Source organism: Bombina bombina, chromosome 9 (genome assembly GCF_027579735.1).
Source record: "Bombina bombina isolate aBomBom1 chromosome 9, aBomBom1.pri, whole genome shotgun sequence".
Lineage (NCBI taxonomy): Eukaryota > Metazoa > Chordata > Amphibia > Anura > Bombinatoridae > Bombina > Bombina bombina.
Window position 1 is genome coordinate 9290245 of NC_069507.1, and position 26546 is coordinate 9316790.

At 42.9% G+C, this 26546-nt stretch overlaps 1 protein-coding gene across 1 annotated transcript in view; it reads right to left on the bottom strand.

Annotated features, from left to right (window-relative positions):
* PDLIM1 (PDZ and LIM domain 1) overlaps positions 1 to 26546 on the bottom strand; it is a gene marked incomplete at its 5' end in the record, with an annotated part of 192574 nt that overhangs the window by 104820 nt on the left and 61208 nt on the right.

The window sequence follows — 26546 nt, forward strand, 5'->3', positions numbered from 1 at the left end:
CACACATAATAACATCACACAGTGACACTAACAGGCACACATATAGCAACACACACAATAATAACACACAGTGACAGACTAACAGGCACACATACAGTAACACACATAATAACAACACACAGTGACACACTAACAGGCACACATACAGTAACACACATAATAACAACACACAGTGACACACTAACAGGCACACTGACAGCAACACACACAATAATAACACACAGTGACACACTAACAGGCACACATACAGTAACACACATAATAACACACAGTGACACACTAACAGGCACATATACAATAACACACATAATAATAATAGGCACACATACAGTAACACACACAATAATAACACACAGTGATGCACTAACAGGCACACATACAATAACACACATAATAATAACAGGCACACATACAGTAACACACATAATAATAACAGGCACACATATAGTAACACACATAATAATAACACACAGTGACACACTAACAGGCACACATACAGTAACACACATAATAACAACACACAGTGACACACTAACAGGCACACATACAGCAACACACACAATAATAGCACACAGTGACACACTAACAGGCACACATACAGTAACACACATAATAACAACACACAGTGACACACTAACAGGCACACATACAGCAACACACACAATAATAGCACACAGTGACACACTAACAGGCACACATACAGTAACACACATAATAACAACACACAGTGACACACTAACAGGCACACATACAGCAACACACACAATAATAACACACAGTGACACACTAACAGGCACACATACAGTAACACACATAATAACAACACACAGTGACACTAACAGGCACACATATAGCAACACACACAATAATAACACACAGTGACAGACTAACAGGCACACATACAGTAACACACATAATAACACCACACAGTGACACACTAACAGGCACACATACAGTAACACACATAATAACAACACACAGTGACACACTAACAGGCACACTGACAGCAACACACACAATAATAACACACAGTGACACACTAACAGGCACACATACAGTAACACACATAATAACACACAGTGACACACTAACAGGCACATATACAATAACACACATAATAATAATAGGCACACATACAGTAACACACACAATAATAACACACAGTGATGCTCTAACAGGCACACATACAATAACACACATAATAATAACAGGCACACATACAGTAACACACATAATAATAACAGGCACACATATAGTAACACACATAATAATAACACACAGTGACACACTAACAGGCACACATACCGTAACACACACAATAATAACACACAGTGACACACTAACAGGCACACATACAATAACACACATAATAATAACAGGCACACATACAGTAACACACATAATAATAACACACAGTGACGCACTAACAGGCACACATAAGTAACACACACAATAATAACACACAGTGACACACTAACAGGCACACATAATAATAACAGGCACACATACAGTAACACACAGTGACACACTAACAGGCACACATACAGTAACACACATAATAATAACACAGTGACACACTAACAGGCACACATACAATAACACACATAATAATAACAGGCACACATACAGTATCATACAAAATAATAACACACAGTGACACACTAACAGGCACATATACAATTACACACATAATAATAACAGGCACACATACAGTAACACACATAATAATAACACACAGTGACACACTAACAGGCACACATACAGTAACACACACAATAATAACACACAGTGACGGACTAACAGGCACACATACAGTAACACACATAATAACAGGCACACATACAGTAACACACATAATAATAATACACAGTGATGCACTAACAGGCACACATACAGTAACACACATAATAACAGGCACACATACAGTAACACACATAATAATAATACACAGTGATGCACTAACAGGCACACATACAGTAACACACACAATAATAACACACAGTGACACACTAACAGGCACACATACAATAACACAATAAAAAAACAGTGACACACTAAGAGGCACACATACAATAGCACACATAATAATAACAGGCACACATACAGTAACACACATAATAATAACACAGTGACACACTAACAGGCACATATACAGTAAAAAAATAAAAATAACACAGTGACACACTAACAGGCACACATACAGTAACACACATAATAATAATACACAGTGATGCACTAACAGGCACACATACAGTAACACACACAATAATAACACACAGTGACACACTAACAGGCACTATTCTGGGAGGCATCTAAAGCAGTGGTTGGAGGGGAAATTAAAGCTTTTTTCTACCAGGGAAATTCAGTTATGTAATCAGCTACTCACTTCATATAATCAATATTTAAAAACCCACAACCAGGTAAACTGGGCTAAATATACTATTGCCAAAAAAGAAAGGGAAATTTTCTTACATCAAAAAACCACACTAGGTATTCTCAGACAAGAGGCTAAAATGTACAGATACAATGAATTAATATTATAGAGGCTATTAAGAATGTTAGGCTCCGCAAACGGAGGCACATAGGTGGAGGGGTCCTTGACCCAAGGGGAGGAGTTAGGCTTGTCAGTGCTAGGGAAGGTGTAGGTAGGAGGTCCCAGGAAGGGTAGTTTGGCGCCAATCCAGTTCCTGTTACTCACCGGACAGGAGTAGTGCGGCGATCATCTTCCTTTTTCCAGTTTTCTTCTGCCAGTGCCATGGAGTTGGATGATTTGATGAGCAGGTTGCGGGATGTCGCTGGAGCCAGAGGTCCGGATTGGATTTGTTCCCAGCTGAAGGTTCTTCTGCAGGAGGATGGTGTTCCACGTGAAGAGGATGTTCCGGTCCCAATATCCAGACCTGCGCGGCGCTCCCGACCTCCAGAACGGCTCAGTCCTGAGCAGGGATCAGCAGGTGGTTGGAGGAGCAAAAGTCCCAGCGGCGGTAGGAGAGATCCTGGTGGGAAGGCAGCTGTGGAGTCAAGTTCAGAGGCAGTGGCCCCAGCAGGGGCGTGGGGCGGCCCCTGGACATAACGGCCATTGTACACGCTACGCAGGGCCCAAAACAAGGTGTACGATTTATGCAGGAGGGCCAACACGGCCTGATGGGGCCTGGGGAGGTGGCTGAAGCAGGATCATGTGTTAGCAGGGGTGTTCACCAGGGCCACAAGCTAGGGGTACATTTTGAGCATGTGGGTCAGCATGGCCTTAGGGGGCCTGGGGAGGTTTCAAAGGAGGAAGCATCTGTTAGGCCAGAGGTATATGTGGTTTGTGGGGATACAGTTAGCCAGTTAGGCCCCTCCAAGGCTGGGTCCAGCCAGTTAGGGGAAGATTTTATGGTGCTAGATTCATGGCCTGGGGGGGGGGGGTGGGATTATGGCCCAAAATGAGGATGTTATGGGGTTATCAGTACCGCTTGCTGAGGCCAGACCCGTCCAAGTAGGTCAATTAGGGGTTAAGCAGTTGGAGGTCTGCCCGAGGGCTAAAGGTAGCTCAGAATTTTTCAAGTCTAGGGCCCAAGTTTGTGGGTGTAAGCCCACTAGGGCAAAGAGGAGATGTGTTGCAGGAAGAGGTGTTCATGGGAGGGGGGGCCCTAACGTGCACTCTGATCCTGTGATTATAGAGGATTTCCATAGCTCATCTGAGAGTGAGGATGTGCTACCCCCTTCCCCCATGTTAGCTGAGCGTAGGAGGAGTTTGAGTTTGCAGTCACCTGGGGGTGTTCGGGTTCCTCATATTAATGTTACTGGGGGGGGGGCAATCTTCTGAAGGGACTCAGCATAGAAGTCATGTGTCAGATGTTTGTGCTAATGTTTCCTCTCCACTAGCAGGTATGGTGTTAGCCTCAAGGGGCAGCAGATTGAGAGGTGCCCTGTTGACGACGGAGAGGATGACTCCTTCCGTCTGGCGGATTCCTGGACAGAGTTGATTCATCTGGACCCTGGGGATGGACCGGCGTCTGGTGAGGCCTACAATTCTTTGGTGGTAGGCGACAGTGCTCACACATATAGGGGCAGATTGGAAGAAGGTGGGAGGTTTCAAACATCTTGTAGGATTGACTTAAGGGTTGGGACAGTGGTGCATAATGAGGGTGCGGGGGATGCCTTTACGGCCGTCAGGGCCTCCGATTACAGGGGTGATGTTAGACGTAGGGAGGTGATGCAGAGGATTCCACCAGATTATGCTTTGCCTAGGTCGAAAAGAGCTAAAGGGTTGGGTGGTAATGTATTGACATGGAGATGCGCGGATACAGCTCCTAGGGATAATGGCGAAATGTCTGTGGGTCATCTACACAATGTTTTGCAGGCGCCTAAGGGTCTTTCCCATTCCGTTGGGGGACCTCCAGCAGCCGCGGGAAAACCGTGACAGCGGTGGCAGGTGAGCATTCAGACTTGTATAGGTCGGGGGGGTAGCGAGTGACATGGCGAATGTTGCATGGTCAACTAGTGTATCTGTAAGTCTACTGGAGGGGTTGCAGGAGTTGTTGCGGAAGGTGGAGGCCGCTACGGCCCCTATTGCTACTCAACCATCTGTGGCCAGGGCTTGGGCTCCTCTGTCAGGGGCGGCAGTTCCAGTTTCCCAATTGGCCATTCCGGTTCCAATTCCCATTATAGGTGATGGTGCTTCTACTTTGGCTTTGGCTAGCCAGGGTACTGCGCAGGGAGGACTTTTAGCTGCCACGGGTGAGGTTCCGGGCATTAGATTGGCAGATACCGCAAAGTTGCGGTCTTGCCTTTGCTCTATCGGTCCTTTAGGGTTGCATTTACCCAAGGAAACGAAAGACAAGATTTGCAAGAGGGAGTATATAGAACTTTTCTCCTTGTTGCCTTTGGGGCAGTCAATTGAGGTATTGGATGATACTAAGAAGGAGGTTAATAAGAAGGAAGAGGATGAACATAAAAAAAGGTATCGCAAATTGCCTAGAACGTTCACTAATTGGTTCCAGGCATTTGTGATCTATGCCAGTGTGATGGCAGACAGGTTCCCGGACCAATATTCTGCTACTTAGATGAGATTGCGGCTGCTCAGCGGACGTACAGGGGGATGGCTTGGTGGACCTACGACGAGCATTTTCGTCAAAGGCTCGCCGTCGAGCCCGATATGAAGTGGGATGACCGCGACATGGGTCTGTGGTTAAAAGTGATGACTCCTTTACGGGCCTCTCAGCCCTTTCGATCTATGGCCAGCGGCTTGGCGGCAGCCAGTTCGTCGGCAGTGGGAAAAAATGGTTTCTGTTTTGCATTTAACGAAGGTTCATGCAAATGGGGCAGTACCTGTAAATTCAGGCACGAATGCTCTGGCTGCGGTGGTGCACACGCATTCGCTAAATGTTTTAAAAAAGGAAAGGGACCAGGGAAGTCTGATTTTCCAGAAAAAGGGGGCGTCGCCAATCAGGGTGCAAAAGATGGAGCACTGGTTAGGTCGCTACGGCAATAAAAGGGGTTGCAGGGAAAAAGCTGCTGTTTTGCTACACGGTTTTACTTTTGGTTTTATTATACCGTCAGTTGGTGGTTCGGAGCGTTTTGATGGTAATTTGAAGTCTGCGAGGGAGTGGCCTCAGGTGGTTCATGAAAAATTGTTAAAAGAAGTGGTTTGGGTAGAATGGCCGGTCCGTTTGGGGCTTTGCCATTCCCTGGGTTATGGATATCTCCTCTGGGAGTGGTTCCAAAAAGGGAGACTGGTAAATTCCGGCTTATCCACCACTTATCGTATCCAAAAAGGGAATTCCGTAAATGAAGGTATTCCTCCTGAGCTAGTCTCGGTGAAGTATGCTTCTTTTGATTTGGCAGTGGAGCTGGCTCGGGTAGCCGGGAGGCATGCTTTGCTAGCTAAGGTGGACATCAAGGTGACTTTCAGGCTATTGCCAGTCCATCCGGTTTCTCAGAGATTGTTGGGTTGCTGCTTTGATGGGTGTTTTTTTGTGGACCTCTGTCTCCCGATGGGGTGTTCAATCTCATGTTCATTATTTGAGAATTTTAGCACCTTCTTGGGAGTTGGTGGTCAAAGAACTTTCTGGCCTATAGTCCGTAGTCCATTATTTGGACAAATTTTTATTTGTGGGCCCTGCTGGAGAGGCGGTTTGCGCCAATTTGAGGAACACTTTTTACCAGATTGCTGAGGAATTCGGTGTTCCTATTGCATTAGATAAATCTGAAGGCCCAGTGACATGTTTAAGTTTTTTGGGAATTACATTGGATTCTGATCTCATGGAATGTAGGCTTCTGCCTAACAAAGTGGAAGATTTAATTATGGTAATTAATAACTTCCTATCAGTTAAGAAGGTGAAATTGGTGGATGCAATCATTGCTGGGTAAACTTAATTTTGCTTGCCGTATCATTCCGGTGGGGAGGGTTTTTTTGCAGGAGGCTTTCCCTTGCTACAGCAGGGATTGGTCGGCCTCATCATTTCATTAGGTTGACTGCCCTCTTAAAAAGGATTTGGGTGTGTGTGAAGGCTTTCCTAGCACATTTCAATGGTACAGCATTAATCCAGGCCCCAAGGGCCTCAGCTGAGGAATTGGGGCTGGTTACGGACACTGCTGGGAGCACGGGTTTTGGGGCCATATTTGGGCATAAATGGTGAGCCTCAGATTGTCCAGATGGGTGGAAGGGGTTAGACTTGATCAAGAATTTAGTGTTTTTGGAACTGTTCCCTATACTGGTGGCTCTGTTTGTGTGGAGCGCAGAATTGAGGGATCTGTCTATTTTGTTCTCAACTGATAATTTGGGAGTGGTGTCTGCTGTTAACTGTTTGCGTTCTTCCTCTCCTCCAGTGGTTTGGCTGTTGAGAGTTTTCGTACTGCAGTGTATGAAGTTGAATGTGTTGGTCAGGGCACAGCATTTACCAGGTGCACAGAACTCTATTGCTTATGCGCTTTTTCGTTCACAGTGGAGGCGATTTCGGGCTTTGGCGCCATGGGTGGACGACATGGGGAAAGATGTTCCGGAGTCATTGTGGACCCTTGATACGGAGGACTTGCTGATTTGGTAAGAGCCTCCTTGGCACCGAGTTTGTGAAAAGCATACTCTAAGGTTTGGGAGTCGTGGAATGAGTTCCTTCAACATCATAAGGTGGTTGATGGAGACGCAGCCTGTCAGAGATTGCTGCTTGAATGGATATGGAGTTGGAAGCTTGATAATCTGTCTCCTTTATCAGTGGACAGATGTTTAGCTGCCTTGTCATTTAGTTTCAAACTGTTGAACGTTGTGGATATCACAAAATCCTTTTGTATTCGTCAGATTATAAAAGGACTGAAACGGAACAGACAACGGTCTGACGGCCATCGCCCGGTTACTTTCTCTATACTGTCATTGTTGTGGAACGCATTGGCAGTGATGTGTGATTCGCCTTACGAAGTCTTGCTGTTTCGAACGGCTTTCGTTTTGGCTTTTTTCTGTGCTTTTCGCATCTCAGAGCTGATTAGTGTATCTCAAACAATGCAAGGTGATTTGGGTGTTTCACATGTTGTGGTTACGGACAAGCAAGTGTCCATATTTTTGAGTCGGTCAAAGTTGGGTAAGGGCGCAAATATTTTGTTGTTCCCCACGGGGTTGGAGATATGCCATGCCTGGTGCTGCAACGGTTTATGAGTTATAGGCCTCCTGTTGGGGGTTCGTTGTTGGTACATTTGGACGGCAGGGCACTTTCTCAATACCAGTTTAAGGCGGTTTTAGGGAAGGCCCTGGGGAAGTTGGGCTTGAATCCAAGGGAATTTGGTACGCATTCTTTCACGATTGGTGCTGCCACTGAGGCTGCGGGGTTGGGTCTGGGTGAGGATATCATCAAGGGTATTGGAAGGTGGCAGTCGAGATGTTTTCGTTCGTATGTTCGGGCGGGTGTAAGGGTTTATGTTATGTTTTCTTTATCATTTTCAGATCCGGTTCAAGTTTGGGTGGTGGGCCAATCTTTTATTTATTGGGCGAAGAGAGCAGCTTCGGCGAAGGAGAATGGCCTACAGATTGGTTTTGAAAAGGAGAAGGCCATGTTTTGTTGGTTTGGAGTAAGGGGCCTTCGTTGGGACAGCCTTTTGTTACGGTTTTGGAGCAGGCAAGGACCTTCCCTCCTCCACTGGTGTTAGTCATACATGCAGGGGGAAATGATTTGGGTTATCTACCTCAGAGGGAGCTTGTGTGGTGGATTAAAAATGATTGCGCAAGGCTTCAGGTTTTATTTCCAAATTTGTTGATTGTATGGTCCAATATAGTGCCGCGTTTGATCTGTCGGGCAGCCTGGGATCACTGCCGATTGGATAACAGGAGTTGGTGGTCAAAGAACTTTCTGGCCTATAGTCCGTAGTCCATTATTTGGACAAATTTTTATTTGTGGGCCCTTCAGGTTTTATTTCCAAATTTGTTGATTGTATGGTCCAATATAGTGCCGCGTTTGATCTGTCGGGCAGCCTGGGATCACTGCCGATTGGATAACAGCAGGTGGAAAGTAAACAAGCTGCTGGCTTCTTTTGTAAAAAAAAGTTGAGGGTGCAGTGGTTTACCATGATGATTTGGAGGATGTGGGTGTTGGTGAGTTCTATAGGTGGGATGGTGTTGATTTGAACGACTTTGGGCTCCGGCTCTTCATTCTCAATATTCAAGAAAAATTTTAATTATTGATGTGAAGGGTGGCGGAACTGGAAAGATTTTATCCTCCCAGTTTTTGGCGGGTGTGCTAGGCATCAAAATTTTATGACCATGGCAAAAAGAGGTGTTTATTTGGTAGCCTCCCCAAGGGGTGGGAGAGCTGGGTAATTGGCTACTTGGGCACGGGGTCCCTTGAAGCTGAGTAAAAGAGTAAAATAAATAACGGACTGGGCACCTTGCTATGTCCAGCGGAAATAAAAGACGGCCTGGTCAATTAAAATTGTGAATTTGAAAGTGGAAGATTATATATTATATTGGTGCTGGCACAAACAAATAAATGGTTATTGATTTTCATCATGTTATTGTGTTTAACAGTGGTTAATTTATATGTGTTATTTAATAAACAGGCTGTGGCCAGATCTTTATCCAAATTTAAGTCTTTGTATTTATTTATTTAAATATTATTGTAAGTGATGTGTTTGCTGAGAGACGATGAATGGACGACTTAATGGGTTATGTTAGGCCCCGCAAACGGAGGCACGTAGGTGGAGGGGTCCTTGACCCAAGGGGAGGAGTTAGGCTCGTCAGTGCTAGGGGAAGGAGTAGGTAGGAGGTCCCAGGAAAGGGAGTTTGGCGCCAATCCAGTTCCTGTTACTCACCGGCAGGAGTAGTGCGGCGATCATCTTCCTTCCCTCCCTCCCTCCCTAAGTAGTTATTTTTTTGTCACAGCATTAAGGCGGGTGTGCTAGGCATCAAAATTTTATGACCATGGCAAAAAGAGGGGTTTATTTGGTAGCCTCCCCAAGGGGTAGGAGAGCTGGGTAATTGGCTACTTGGGCACGGGGTCCCTTGAAGCTGAGTAAAATAGTAAAATAAATAATGGACTGGGCACCTTGCTATGTCCAGCGGAAATAAAAGATGGCCTGGTCAATTAAAATTGTGAATTTGAAAGTGGAAGATTATATATTATATTGGTGCTGGCACAAACAAAGAAATGGTTATTGATTTTCATCATGTTATTGTGTTTAACAGTGGTTAATTTATAAGTGTTATTTAAAGTTATGTGTTATTTAATAAACAGGCTATGGCCAGAACTTTATCCAAATTTAAGTCTCTGTATTTATTTATTTAAATATTATTGTAAGTGATGTGTTTGCTGAGAGCCGATGAATGGACGACTCAATGGGTCATAAAGAGACAAGGTTAACTTCCAGCATACATATTAAGGAAGCATTCCATAATTATTTTAAAACTATTTATGAAACAAAGGAAATAAATGAAGGGTATAAAGACATTTTCTGGAAATAATGTATCCTCCCCCAGGTATCCAATAATGAGCTAGCTGAACTGAACAAACCGATATCCTTGGAAGAGATTCAGAAGGCTATACAAGTTTCCGCTCTTAATAAAGCTCCTGGTCCTGACCAGTTGCCATCAGAATATTATAAAATACTTGTAGATTAATTAACACCACATCTCCAAAAAGTATTTAAGGATTTCTATATAAATAAAATAGAGATGTCAAAAACATTTACCTGCTCAATTATTACTTTAATTTTGAAGAAAGATAAGGACCCAGAAAATATGGATTCATACAGAGCAATAGCTCTATTAAATTATGATTATAAGATATTGGCTGGTACACTGGCAAATAGATTAAAAGCTATCTTATCTGGGTTAATCCATATTGATCAGACAAGATTTATGAATGGAAGGTCATCATATTGTAATAATAGAAAACATAATTTATGCTTACCTGATAAATTTATTTCTCTTGTAGTGTATCCAGTCCACGGATCATCCATTACTTATGGGATATTCTCCTTCCCAACAGGAAGTTGCAAGAGGATCACCCACAGCAGAGCTGCTATATAGCTCCTCCCCTAACTGCCATATCCAGTCATTCGACCGAAACAAACAGAGAAAGGAGAAACCATAGGGTGCAGTGGTGACTGTAGTTTAATTAAATTTTAGACCTGCCTTAAAATGACAGGGCGGGCCGTGGACTGGATACACTACAAGAGAAATAAATTTATCAGGTAAGCATAAATTATGTTTTCTCTTGTTAAGTGTATCCAGTCCACGGATCATCCATTACTTATGGGATACCAATACCAAAGCTAAAGTACACGGATGATGGGAGGGACAAGGCAGGGATTAAGCGGAAGGAACCACTGCCTGAAGAACCTTTCTCCCAAAAACAGCCTCCGAAGAAGCAAAAGTATCAAATTTGAAAAATTTTGAAAAAGTGCGAAGCGAAGACCAAGTCGCGGCCTTGCAAATCTGTTCACAGAGGCCTCATTTTTAAAGGCCCAGGTGGAAGCCACAGCTCTAGTAGAATGAGCTGTAATTCTTTCAGGGGGCTGCTGTCCAGCAGTCTCATAGGCTAGGCGTATAATACTCCGAAGCCAAAAGGAAAGAGAGGTTGCCGAAGCTTTTTGACCTCTCCTCTGTCCAGAATAAACGACAAACAGGGAAGATGTTTGAAGAAAATCTTTAGTAGCTTGTAAGTAAAACTTCAAGCCACGGACTACGTCCAGATTATGTAAAAGACGTTCCTTCTTTGAAGAAGGATTAGGACACAATGATGGAACAACAATCTCTTGATTGATATTCTTGTTAGAAACCACCTTAGGTAAAAACCCAGGTTTGGTACGCAGAACTACCTTATCTGCATGAAAAATCAGATAAGGAGAATCACATTGTAAGGCAGATAGCTCAGAGACTCTCCGAGCCGAGGAAATAGCCATCAAAAACGTTTTTTTAAACACAGTCACAACAACTGCCACAGTCTACTGTGATTGTTACCCTCCTCAAACACGACTTTGAAGCCTTTTGAGCCCTTCAGAGATGTCCTGTATCATGCAGAGGGAAGCTGAATGTCTGTCAGTATTTTTATCTGCACAGAAAAGCACTAAAATAGGCCCTTCCCACTCATATTGCAACAGTGGAAAGCTTCAGGAAACGGTCTCTAGGCAGAAATCAAACCAGCCATGTGGAAAAAAACTAGGCCCCAATAAGTTTTGTCACCAAACATATATAAAAACGATTAATATGCCAGCAAACGTTTTATATTAAATTTTTATAAGAGTATGCATCTCTATTAATAAGCCTGATACCAGTAGCTATCACTGCATTTAAGGCTTTACTTACATTAATCCGGTATAAGCAGCATTTTCTAGCAAATTCCATCCCTAGAAAAATATTAACTGCACATACCGTATTGCAGGAAAACCTGCACGCCATTCCCTCTCTGAAGTTACCTCACTCCTCAGAATATGTGAGAACAGCCATGGATCTTAGTTACTTCTGCTAAGATCATAGAAAATGCAGGCAGATTCTTCTTCTAAATACTGCCTGAGATAAACAGCACACTCCGGTACCATTTAAAAATAACAAACTTTTGATTGAAGAAATAAACTAAGTATAAAACACCACTCTCCTCTTACGACCTCCATCTTTGTTGAGGGTTGCAAGAGAATGACTGGATATGGCAGTTAGGGGAGGAGCTATATAGCAGCTCTTCTGTGGGTGATCCTCTTGCAACTTCCTGTTGGGAAGGAGAATATCCCATAAGTAATGGATGATCCGTGGACTGGATACACTTAACAAGAGAAAGGTTTTGCTCACCTTGGACTACTATTGGAAGGATGCTAAGAGTCCAAAAGAAATTGATCTAGATAGAGCAATCATAACAATTGATGCAGAAAAAAGCATTTGATTCAGTACATTGGAATTGTATGTTTGAATTTCTGGATAGATTTGGCTTTAAGTGCCCGTTTTGTTCCTATGTACATTATTTATATACTAATCCCTTAACAGCCATTATAATTAATGGAGAGGTTACTACTAATTTCCCTCTTTATAAAGGAACAAGACAAGGATGTCCACTTTCACCTTTACTATTTAATTTAGTGATAGAACCACTAGCTGTTGTATTATGGAATAATATTCGAGGAATAGACTTGGGCTCTGAGAAATTACAGATAGCTTTGTATGCGGATGATTTATTGATTTTCATTAGTGACCTTAAAAAAAATATTACCAAATTACTTGAATTATTCCAAATCTTTAGCTCTTTCTTGGGGTATAAAATTAACATACAAAAGTCTGAAATCCTTTGGATTACAAAGAGTAAGGGTTCCACTTTTTCTATTCCTTTTTGAGAGGTTAAAAATCATATGAAATATTTGGGAATCAATATTAGTTGTTCCCCAGAGAAATGGTACGAAATTAACTGACCCACTCTTTAGGAAAATTAAGGAAGATTTGAGGAAGTGGTCTAATTTACTATTTTCCCTGGCTGGGAAAGTTAATATCATAAAAACAGAATTTATGTTTACCTGATAAATTACTTTCTCCAACGGTGTGTCCGGTCCACGGCGTCATCCTTACTTGTGGGATATTCTCTTCCCCAACAGGAAATGGCAAAGAGCCCAGCAAAGCTGGTCACATGATCCCTCCTAGGCTCCGCCTTCCCCAGTCATTCGACCGACGTAAAGGAGGAATATTTGCATAGGAGAAATCATATGATACCGTGGTGACTGTAGTTAAAGAAAATAAATTATCAAACCTGATTAAAAAACCAGGGCGGGCCGTGGACCGGACACACCGTTGGAGAAAGTAATTTATCAGGTAAACATAAATTCTGTTTTCTCCAACATAGGTGTGTCCGGTCCACGGCGTCATCCTTACTTGTGGGAACCAATACCAAAGCTTTAGGACACGGATGATGGGAGGGAGCAAATCAGGTCACCTAGATGGAAGGCACCACGGCTTGCAAAACCTTTCTCCCAAAAATAGCCTCAGAAGAAGCAAAAGTATCAAATTTGTAAAATTTAGTAAAAGTGTGCAGTGAAGACCAAGTCGCTGCCTTACATATCTGATCAACAGAAGCCTCGTTCTTGAAGGCCCATGTGGAAGCCACGGCCCTAGTGGAATGAGCTGTGATTCTTTCAGGAGGCTGCCGTCCGGCAGTCTCGTAAGCCAATCTGATGATGCTTTTAAGCCAAAAAGAGAGAGAGGTAGAAGTTGCTTTTTGACCTCTCCTTTTACCAGAATAAACAACAAACAAGGAAGATGTTTGTCTGAAATCCTTTGTAGCATCTAAATAGAATTTTAGAGCACGAACTACATCCAAATTGTGCAACAAACGTTCCTTCTTTGAAACTGGATTCGGACACAAAGAAGGCACGACTATCTCCTGGTTAATGTTTTTGTTAGAAACAACTTTCGGAAGAAAACCAGGTTTAGTACGCAAAACCACCTTATCTGCATGGAACACCAGATAAGGAGGAGAACACTGCAGAGCAGATAACTCTGAAACTCTTCTAGCAGAAGAAATTGCAACCAAAAACAAAACTTTCCAAGATAATAACTTAATATCTACGGAATGTAAGGGTTCAAACGGAACCCCCTGAAGAACTGAAAGAACTAAATTGAGACTCCAAGGAGGAGTCAAAGGTTTGTAAACAGGCTTGATTCTAACCAGAGCCTGAACAAAAGCTTGAACATCTGGCACAGCCGCCAGCTTTTTGTGAAGTAAAACAGATAAAGCAGAAATCTGTCCCTTCAAAGAACTTGCAGATAATCCTTTCTCCAAACCTTCTTGAAGAAAGGATAGAATCTTAGGAATTTTTATCTTGTTCCATGGGAATCCTTTAGATTCACACCAACAGATATATTTTTTCCATATTTTATGGTAGATTTTTCTAGTTACAGGCTTTCTGGCCTGAACAAGAGTATCAATGACAGAATCTGAGAACCCTCGCTTTGATAAAATCAAGCGTTCAATCTCCAAGCAGTCAGTTGGAGTGAGGCCAGATTCGGATGTTCGAACGGACCTTGAACAAGAAGGTCTCGTCTCAAAGGTAGCTTCCATGGTGGAGCCGATGACATATTCACCAGGTCTGCATACCAAGTCCTGCGTGGCCACGCAGGAGCTATCAAGATCACCGATGCCCTCTCCTGATTGATCCTGGCTACCAGCCTGGGGATGAGAGGAAACGGTGGGAATACATAAGCTAGGTTGAAGGTCCAAGGTGCTACTAGTGCATCTACTAGAGTCGCCTTGGGATCCCTGGATCTGGACCCGTAGCAAGGAACCTTGAAGTTCTGACGAGAGGCCATCAGATCCATGTCTGGAATGCCCCACAATTGAGTAATTTGGGCAAAGATTTCCGGATGGAGTTCCCACTCCCCCGGATGAAATGTCTGACGACTCAGAAAATCCGCTTCCCAATTTTCCACTCCTGGGATGTGGATTGCAGACAAGTGGCAGGAGTGAGTCTCCGCCCATTGAATGATTTTGGTCACTTCTTCCATCGCCAGGGAACTCCTTGTTCCCCCCTGATGGTTGATATACGCAACAGTCGTCATGTTGTCCGATTGAAACCGTATGAATTTGGCCTTTGCTAGCTGAGGCCAAGCCTTGAGAGCATTGAATATCGCTCTCAGTTCCAGAATATTTATCGGGAGAAGAGATTCTTCCCGAGACCAAAGACCCTGAGCTTTCAGGAGTTCCCAGACCGCGCCCCAGCCCACCAGACTGGCGTCGGTCGTGACAATGACCCACTCTGGTCTGCGGAAGCTCATCCCCTGTGACAGGTTGTCCAGGGTCAGCCACCAACGGAGTGAATCTCTGGTCCTCTGATCTACTTGTATCGTCGGAGACAAGTCTGTATAATCCCCATTCCACTGACTGAGCATGCACAGTTGTAATGGTCTCAGATGAATTCGCGCAAAAGGAACTATGTCCATTGCCGCGACCATCAAACCTATTACTTCCATGCACTGCGCTATGGAAGGAAGAGGAACAGAATGAAGTACTTGACAAGAGCTTAGAAGTTTTGATTTTCTGGCCTCTGTCAGAAAAATCCTCATTTCTAAGGAGTCTATTATTGTTCCCAAGAAGGGAACTTTTGTTGACGGAGATAGAGAACTTTTTTCTACGTTCACTTTCCACCCGTGAGATCTGAGAAAGGCCAGGACAATGTCCGTATGAGCCTTTGCTTGTGGTAGGGACGGCGCTTGAATCAGTATGTCGTCCAAGTAAGGTACTACTGCAATGCCCCTTGGTCGTAGCACCGCTAGAAGGGACCCTAGTACCTTTGTGAAAATTCTTGGAGCAGTGGCTAATCCGAATGGAAGTGCCACAAACTGGTAATGCTTGTCCAGAAAGGCAAACCTTAGGAACCGATGATGTTCCTTGTGGATAGGAATATGTAGATACGCATCCTTTAAATCCACCGTGGTCATGAATTGACCTTCCTGGATGGAAGGAAGAATTGTCCGAATGGTTTCCATTTTGAACGATGGAACCTTGAGAAACTTGTTTAGGATCTTGAGATCTAAGATTGGTCTGAATGTTCCCTCTTTTTTGGGAACTATGAACAGATTGGAGTAGAATCCCATCCCTTGTTCTCCTAATGGAACAGGATGAATCACTCCCATTTTTAACAGGTCTTCTACACAATGTAAGAATGCCTGTCTTTTTATGTGGTCTGAAGACAATTGAGACCTGTGGAACCTCCCCCTTGGGGGAAGCCCCTTGAATTCCAGAAGATAACCTTGGGAGACTATTTCTAGCGCCCAAGGATCCAGAACATCTCTTGCCCAAGCCTGAGCGAAGAGAGAAAGTCTGCCCCCCACCAGATCCGGTCCCGGATCGGGGGCCAACATCTCATGCTGTCTTGGTAGCAGTGGCAGGTTTCTTGGCCTGCTTACCTTTGTTCCAGCCTTGCATTGGCCTCCAGGCTGGCTTGGCTTGAGAAGTATTACCCTCTTGCTTAGAGGATGTAGCACTTGGGGCTGGTCCGTTTCTGCGAAAGGGACGAAAATTTGGTTTATTTTTAGCCTTGAAAGACCTATCCTGAGGAAGGGCGTGGCCCTTACCCCCAGTGATATCAGAAATAATCTCTTTCAAGTCAGGGCCAAACAGCGTTTTCCCCTTGAAAGGAATGTTAAGCAATTTGTTCTTGGAAGACGCATCCGCTGACCAAGATTTTAGCCAAAGCGCTCTGCGCGCCACAATAGCAAACCCAGAATTTTTCGCCGCTAATCTAGCCAATTGCAAAGTGGCGTCTAAAGTAAAAGAGTTAGCCAATTTGAGAGCATGAATTCTGTCCATAATCTCCTCATAAGAAGAATCTTTATTGAGCGACTTTTCTAGTTCATCGAACCAGAAACACGCTGCTGTAGTGACAGGAACAATGCATGAAATTGGTTGTAGAAGGTAACCTTGCTGAACAAACATCTTTTTAAGCAAACCCTCTAATTTTTTATCCATAGGATCTTTGAAAGCACAACTATCTTCTATAGGGATAGTAGTGCGTTTGTTTAGAGTAGAAACCGCCCCCTCGACCTTGGGGACTGTCTGCCATAAGTCCTTTCTGGGGTCGACCATAGGAAACAATTTCTTAAATATAGGGGGAGGGACAAAAGGTATGCCGGGCCTTTCCCATTCTTTGTTTACAATGTCCGCCACCCGCTTGGGTATAGGAAAAGCTTCGGGGGGCCCCGGGACCTCTAGGAACTTGTCCATCTTACATAATTTCTCTGGAATGACCAAATTCTCACAATCATCCAGAGTAGATAACACCTCCTTAAGCAGAGCGCGGAGATGTTCCAATTTAAATTTGAATGTAATCACATCAGGTTCAGCTTGTTGAGAAATTTTCCCTGAATCTGAAATTTCTCCCTCAGACAAAACCTCCCTGGCCCCCTCAGACTGGTGTAGGGGCACTTCAGAACCAATATCATCAGCGTCCTCATGCTCTTCAGTATTTTCTAAAACAGAGCAGTCGCGCTTTCGCTGATAAGTGGGCATTTTGGCTAAAATGTTTTTGATAGAATTATCCATTACAGCCGTTAATTGTTGCATAGTAAGGAGTATTGGCGCACTAGATGTACTAGGGGCCTCCTGTGTGGGCAAGACTGGCGTAGACGAAGGAGGGGATGATGCAGTACCATGCTTACTCCCCTCACTTGAGGAATCATCTTGGGCATCATTTTCTCTAAATTTTGTGTCACATAAATCACATCTATTTAAATGAGAAGGAACCTTGGCTTCCCCACATACAGAACACAGTCTATCTGATAGTTCAGACATGTTAAACAGGCATAAACTTGATAACAAAGTACAAAAAATGTTTTAAAATAAAACCGTTACTGTCACTTTAAATTTTAAACTGAACACACTTTATTACTGAAAATGTGAAAAAGTATGAAGGAATTGTTCAAATTTCACCAAAATTTCACCACAGTTTCTTAAAGCCTTAAAAGTATTGCACACCAAATTTGAAAGCTTTAACTCTTAAAATAACGGAACCGGAGCCGTTTTTATATTTAACCCCTATACAGTCCCTGGTATCTGCTTTGCTGAGACCCAACCAAGCCCAAAGGGGAATACGATACCAAATGACGCCTTCAGTAAGCTTTTTCTATTTATCTGAGCTCCTCACACATGCATCTGCATGTCTTGCTTCCCAAAAACAACTGCGCAATAGAGGCGCGAAAATGAGGCTCTGCCTATGATTAGAGAAGGCCCCCAGTGAAAAAGGTGTCCAATACAGTGCCTGCCGGTTTTTTTACATAATTCCCAAGAATAAAATAACTCCTCAAAGCTATGAAGTATTAAAAATGCTTATATATCAATCGTTTTAGCCCAGAAAATGTCTACCAGTCTTAAAAGCCCTTGTGAAGCCCTTTATTCTTATTTAATAAAAATGGCTTACCGGATCCCATAGGGAAAATGACAGCTTCCAGCATTACCAAGTCTTGTTAGAAATGTGTCATACCTCAAGCAGCAAAAGTCTGCTCCCTGTTTCCCCCAACTGAAGTTAATTCCTCTCAACAGTCCTGTGTGGAAACAGCCATCGATTTTAGTAACGGTTGCTAAAATCATTTTCCTCTTACAAACAGAAATCTTCATCTCTTTTCTGTTTCAGAGTAAATAGTACATACCAGCACTATTTTAAAATAACAAACTCTTGATTGAAGAATAAAAACTACATTTAAACACCAAAAAACTCTAAGCCATCTCCGTGGAGATGTTGCCTGTACAACGGCAAAGAGAATGACTGGGGAAGGCGGAGCCTAGGAGGGATCATGTGACCAGCTTTGCTGGGCTCTTTGCCATTTCCTGTTGGGGAAGAGAATATCCCACAAGTAAGGATGACGCCGTGGACCGGACACACCTATGTTGGAGAAAATAATTATTTTTCCAAGACTACTTTACCTCATGCAAAATGTGCCCCTTTTCATAAGATCTATACATATAATTGAATTTCATAAACTATTAAGAGAGTTATTCTGGGGTAAAGGTAAAGCAAAAATTTCACTAGTTAAGCTGATGCAGCTAAAAGAGTCTGCTGGATTGAGTCTCCCCAATCTATCTAAATATAACTGGGTCTGTATGGCTAAAGTAATAGATTGGATTTTAGATGTTGGCCATTTCCAATTGAAAGAAATAGAGCAGAGTTTGCTCAAACCAGTTGCGATAAAAGTAATCCCTCACTTAGAATTAAAAAAAAATACCACTTTGTGCAAAGATAATGACCACCTTTAAGAATCATATCTTAGCATGGCAAAAAAATCTGCAAATTCCTGGGAATTGATTTTAAATTCTCCAAGTACTTACCCATAGTAGGCAATCCAGAACTCCCTGAAGCCCTTAACTTTATTTGGAGAATGGAAGATTAAAGGCCTGGAATATGCTTATCAATTATGGGATCAGACTCTTAAGTGTGTTAAAGCATTTAAAACAATCCAGCAGGACTTTAATATTGGCAATAAAGATTTTTTTTTGCCTATTTACAGCTTAGACATTTTGTTAATACGGTAAAGGTGACTGCTGGGGATTTTAGCTGGGACACTTATGATCGCTCTTCTGTTTTCTCAAAAAAGGGATATATTATATTTCCCCGTGGTATAGACTACTAATGCGAAAGGAAGGGGAGGACAATATGGAAAATGTAATACTGAAATAGTCCAGGGATGTGAGCTGTTAATAAGGAAATGATCCAAAAAAGTATAACGAGAGAATGGAAAGTCACCCTGCTTATGTCATGGCAAGAGTCTCATATTAAACTGATAAACAGGTCCTATATAACACCTAGTAGAATGACTTCTTGGGGTTCAGATAAATTTATAAACTGCTCAAGATGCAGTCTCCCCCTTGCTAATTTGATACACTGTATTTGGCATTGTCCCAAAATTATTATTTTTTGTCATAAGGTCTCTTTCTGGCTCTCTAAGATTTTACGACAAAATATTAAACTTCAAATAGAAGATACTATATTCTTGAAAGAAGGAAGTAGTAGGGTTTATAATAGTACATTTATTAACTTAGTGGTATTATGTGGTAGAAATATTATCTTTAGCTCTTGGAAATCCAAAAGGGGACTCAGTTTTGTTCAATTCTTAAATAAATTAGAGGGCAAGATGACAGTCGAACAATTTGACTTTAAAAGTAAGCCATAAGCAGATATGGCTGTCTTCTTTAAAAAATGGGGAAGGTTGTCTCCTCATTATCAGCCGGGGCCCAAAAAACAATTTATATGCCCTTTTATAACTCATTGTATGTACAAGGTGCCATCCTAAGAGGAGAGATTTGTTGGTTCCAAGAGGCTTAGTGCCCCCTTCCTATTTTTTTTTCCCTCTTCCCCTCCCTCAGAAGTGAGATTAGAGGGAAAGATTTAAGGGGGTAATATCAGATAGGTGAAATAAGAAGGGGAAAAAATGGGTTACAAAATTTTAAATACTATCATTATCCTATATAATAAAATGCCAAGTGTGTTTGTCCGAAGCTGTCATGCGCAGTAAAGACAGCACAAGGACAAACACACCTGGCCTTTGAGTCCCTAGCTGATCTGCGGCAATAGTGGGTGTGGCCGGGCTTGAGCGGGCGTGGTAGTCATGAAGGGGGCGTGGTCGGTCGTGAAGGGTATGTGTGGCCGGTCGTGAAGGGGGTGTGGCCGGACGTGAAGGGGGCTTGGCTGGACGTGAAGGGGGCTTGGCCGGACGTGAAGGGGGCTTAGCCGGGTGCAGTTGCGCGCGAGAGAGATAGAGAGGGGAGAGAGAGATAGAGAGGGGGAGAGAGACAGCAAAAGAGAGGGGGGAGAGACAGCAAAAGGGAGGGGGGAGAGAGAGCGCAAAAGAGAGGGGGCGAGAGAGCACAAAAGAGAGGGGGGGAGAGAGAGCGCAAAAGAGAGGGGGGAGAGAGAGCGCAAAAGAGAGGGGGAGAGAGAGAGCGCAAAAGAGAGGGGGAGAGAGAGAGCGCAAAAGAGAGGGAGAGAGAGAGCGCAAAAGAGAGGGGGAGAGAGAGAGCGCAAAAGAGAGGGGGGAGAGAGAGAGCGCAAAAGAGAGGGGAGAGAGAGAGAGTGCAAAAAAGAGGGGGGAGAGAGAGAGCGCAAAAGAGAGGGGGAGAGAGAGCGCAAAAGAGAGGTGGAAGAGAGAGAGCTCAAAAGAGAGGGGGGAGAGAGAGAGAGCGCAAAATAGAGGGGGTAGAGAGAGAGCGCAAAAGAGAGAGGGAGAGAGAGAGCGCAAAAGAGAGAGGGAGAGAGAGAGCTCAAAAGAGAGGGGGGAAAGAGAAAGCTTAAAAGAGAGGGGGAGAGAGAGAGAGCAAAAGAGAGGGGGGAGAGAGAGAGCAAAAGAGAGGGGGGGGAGAGAGGGCAAGGGGTGGGACCGCTGTACTGCAAAAAGTGGCCCGTGTGAACGGGCTTTAGGACTAGTAAGTAATAATATTGTCTTGATGACATGATCATGTTATTTTTTTTATTATTTTTTTGTTATGCTATGCTTCTTTTTTTTCATGTCTGCTCTTATGTAACCCAATCTATATAAACAAAATGTTATAAAAAAAACAGGCACACATGCAGTAATACACAGTACCACACTAACAGGCACACATACAGTAACACACAGTACCACACTAACAGGCACACATACAGTAATACACAGTACCACACTAACAGGCACACATACAGTAATACACAGTACCACACTAACAGGCACACATACAGTAATACACAGTACCACACTAACAGGCACACATACAGTAATACACAGTACCACACTAACAGACACACATACAGTAACACACAGTACCACACTAACAGACACACATACAGTAATACACAGTACCACACTAACAGACACACATACAGTAATACACAGTACCACACTAACAGACACACATACAGTAGCACACAGTACCACACTAACAGACACACATACAGTAATACACAGTACCACACTAACAGACACACATACAGTAATACACAGTACCACACTAACAGGCACACATACAGTAATACACAGTACCACACTAACAGACACACATACAGTAATACACAGTACCACACTAATAGACACACATACAGTAACACACAGTACCACACTAACATACACACATACAGTAACACACAGTACCACACTAACAGGCACACATACAGTAATACACAGTACCACACTAACAGGCACACATACAGTAATACACAGTACCACACTAACAGACACACATACAGTAATACACAGTACCACACTAACAGACACACATACAGTAATACACAGTACCACACTAACAGACACACATACAGTAACACACAGTACCACGCTAACAGACACACATACAGTAACACACAGTACCACGCTAACAGACACACATACAGTAATACACAGTACCACGCTAACAGGCACACATACAGTAATACACAGTACCACGCTAACAGGCACACATACAGTAATACACAGTACCACACTAACAGGCACACATACAGTAATACACAGTACCACACTAACAGGCACACATACAGTAATACACAGTACCACACTAACAGACACACATACAGTAATACACAGTACCACACTAACAGGCACACATACAGTAATACACAGTACCACACTAACAGGCACACATACAGTAATACACAGTACCACACTAACAGGCACACATACAGTAATACACAGTACCACACTAACAGACACACATACAGTAATACACAGTACCACACTAATAGACACACATACAGTAACACACAGTACCACACTAACATACACACATACAGTAACACACAGTACCACACTAACAGGCACACATACAGTAATACACAGTACCACACTAACAGGCACACATACAGTAATACACAGTACCACACTAACAGGCACACATACCGTAATACACAGTACCACACTAACAGACACACATACAGTAATACACAGTACCACACTAACAGACACACATACAGTAATACACAGTACCACACTAACATACACACATACAGTAACACACAGTACCACACTAACAGGCACACATACCGTAATACACAGTACCACACTAACAGACACACATACAGTAATACACAGTACCACACTAACAGACACACATACAGTAATACACAGTACCACACTAACAGACACACATACAGTAATACACAGTACCACACTAACAGACACACATACAGTAACACACAGTACCACACTAACAGACACACATACAGTAATACACAGTACCACACTAACAGGCACACATACAGTAACACACAGTACCACACTAACAGACACACATACAGTAATACACAGTACCACACTAACAGACACACATACAGTAATACACAGTACCACACTAACAGGCACACATACAGTAATACACAGTACCACACTAACAGGCACACATACAGTAATACACAGTACCACACTAACAGACACACATACAGTAACACACAGTACCACACTAACAGACACACATACAGTAATACACAGTACCACACTAACAGACACACATACAATAATACACAGTACCACACTAACAGACACACATACAGTAACACACAGTACCACACTAACAGGCACACATACAGTAATACACAGTACCACACTAACAGACACACATACAGTAATACACAGTACCACACTAACAGACACACATACAGTAATACACAGTACCACACTAACAGGCACACATACAGTAATACACAGTACCACACTAACAGGCACACATACAGTAATACACAGTACCACACTAACAGGCACACATACAGTAATACACAGTACCACACTAACAGGCACACATACAGTAATACACAGTACCACACTAACAGACACACATACAGTAACACGCAGTACCACACTAACAGACACACATACAGTAACACACAGTACCACACTAACAGACACACATACAGTAATACACAGTACCACACTAACAGGCACACATACAGTAATACACAGTACCACACTAACAGGCACACATACAGTAATACACAGTACCACACTAACAGACACACATACAGTAATACACAGTACCACACTAACAGACACACATACAGTAATACACAGTACCACACTAACAGACACACATACAGTAATACACAGTACCACACTAACAGACACACATACAGTAATACACAGTACCACACTAACAGGCACACATACAGTAATACACAGTACCACACTAACAGACACACATACAGTAATACACAGTACCACACTAACAGACACACATACAGTAATACACAGTACCACACTAACAGACACATATACAGTAATACACAGTACCACACTAACAGACACACATACAGTAACACACAGTACCACACTAACAGGCACACATACAGTAATACACAGTACCACACTAACAGACACATATACAGTAATACACAGTACCACACTAACAGACACACATACAGTAACACACAGTACCACACTAACAGGCACACACACAGTACCACACTAACAGGCACACATACAGTAATACACAGTACCACACTAACAGACACACACATACAGTAACACACAGTACCACACTAACAGGCACACATACAGTAATACACAGTACCACACTAACAGACACACATACAGTAATACACAGTACCACACTAACAGACACACATACAGTAATACACAGTACCACACTAACAGACACACATACAGTAGCACACAGTACCACACTAACAGGCACACATACAGTAACACACAGTACCACACTAACAGACACACATACAGTAATACACAGTACCACACTAACAGACACACATACAGTAATACACAGTACCACACTAACAGACACACATACAGTAATACACAGTACCACACTAACAGGCACACATACAGTAATACACAGTACCACACTAACAGGCACATATACAGTAATACACAGTACCACACTAACAGACACACATACAGTAATACACAGTACCACACTAACAGACACACATACAGTAATACACAGTACCACACTAACAGACACACATACAGTAATACACAGTACCACACTAACAGACACACATACAGTAATACACAGTACCACACTAACAGACACACATACAGTAACACACAGTACCACACTAACAGGCACACATACAGTAACACACAGTACCACACTAACAGACACACATACAGTAACACACAGTACCACACTAACAGACACACATACAGTATTACACAGTACCACACTAACAGGCACACATACAGTAATACACAGTACCACACTAACAGACACACACATACAGTAATACACAGTACCACACTAACAGGCACACATACAGTAATACACAGTACCACACTAACAGGCACACATACAGTAACACACAGTACCACACTAACAGACACACATACAGTAATACACAGTACCACACTAACAGACACACATACAGTAATACACAGTACCACACTAACAGGCACACATACAGTAATACACAGTACCACACTAACAGGCACACATACAGTAATACACAGTACCACACTAACAGGCACACATACAGTAATACACAGTACCACACTAACAGGCACACATACAGTAGCACACAGTACCACACTAACAGACACACATACAGTAACACACAGTACCACACTAACAGACACACATACAGTAATACACAGTACCACACTAACAGACACACATACAGTAATACACAGTACCACACTAACAGACACACATACAGTAATACACAGTACCACACTAACAGACACACATACAGTAATACACAGTACCACACTAACAGACACACATACAGTAGCACACAGTACCACACTAACAGACACACATACAGTAATACACAGTACCACACTAACAGACACACATACAGTACCACACAGTACCACACACAGTGATGCACTAACAGGCACACATACAGTAACACACAGTACCATACACAGTGACAAACTAACAGGCACACATACAGTAACACACACAGTGACACACTAACAGGCACACATACAGTACCACACAGTACCACACACAGTGATGCACTAACAGGCACACATACAGTAACACACAGTACCACACACAGTGACACACTAACAGGCACACATACAGTACCACACAGTACCACACACAGTGATGCACTAACAGGCACACATACAGTAACACACAGTACCACACACAGTGACGCACTAACAGGCACACATACAGTAACACACAGTACCATACACAGTGACAAACTAACAGGCACACATACAGTAACACACAGTACCACACACAGTGACACACTAACAGGCACACATACAGTACCACACAGTACCACACACAGTGATGCACTAACAGGCACACATACAGTAACACACAGTACCACACACAGTGACACACTAACAGGCACACATACAGTAACACACAGTATCACACACAGTGACACACTAACAGGCACACATACAGTAGCACACAGTACCACACACAGTGACACACTAACAGGCACACATACAGTAGCACACAGTACCACACACAGTGACACACTAACAGGCACACATACAGTAGCACACAGTACCACACACAGTGACACACTAACAGGCACACATACAGTAACACACACAATAATAACACAGAACCTTGCCTGAGTATCTGGAACCTCTCTTGTTGTATCCAGATCACTGTATCAAGGACCTGTATAAGAGACCCAAGACAACTCAAGATAAAACTGAATTTATATCCAGCACCAGA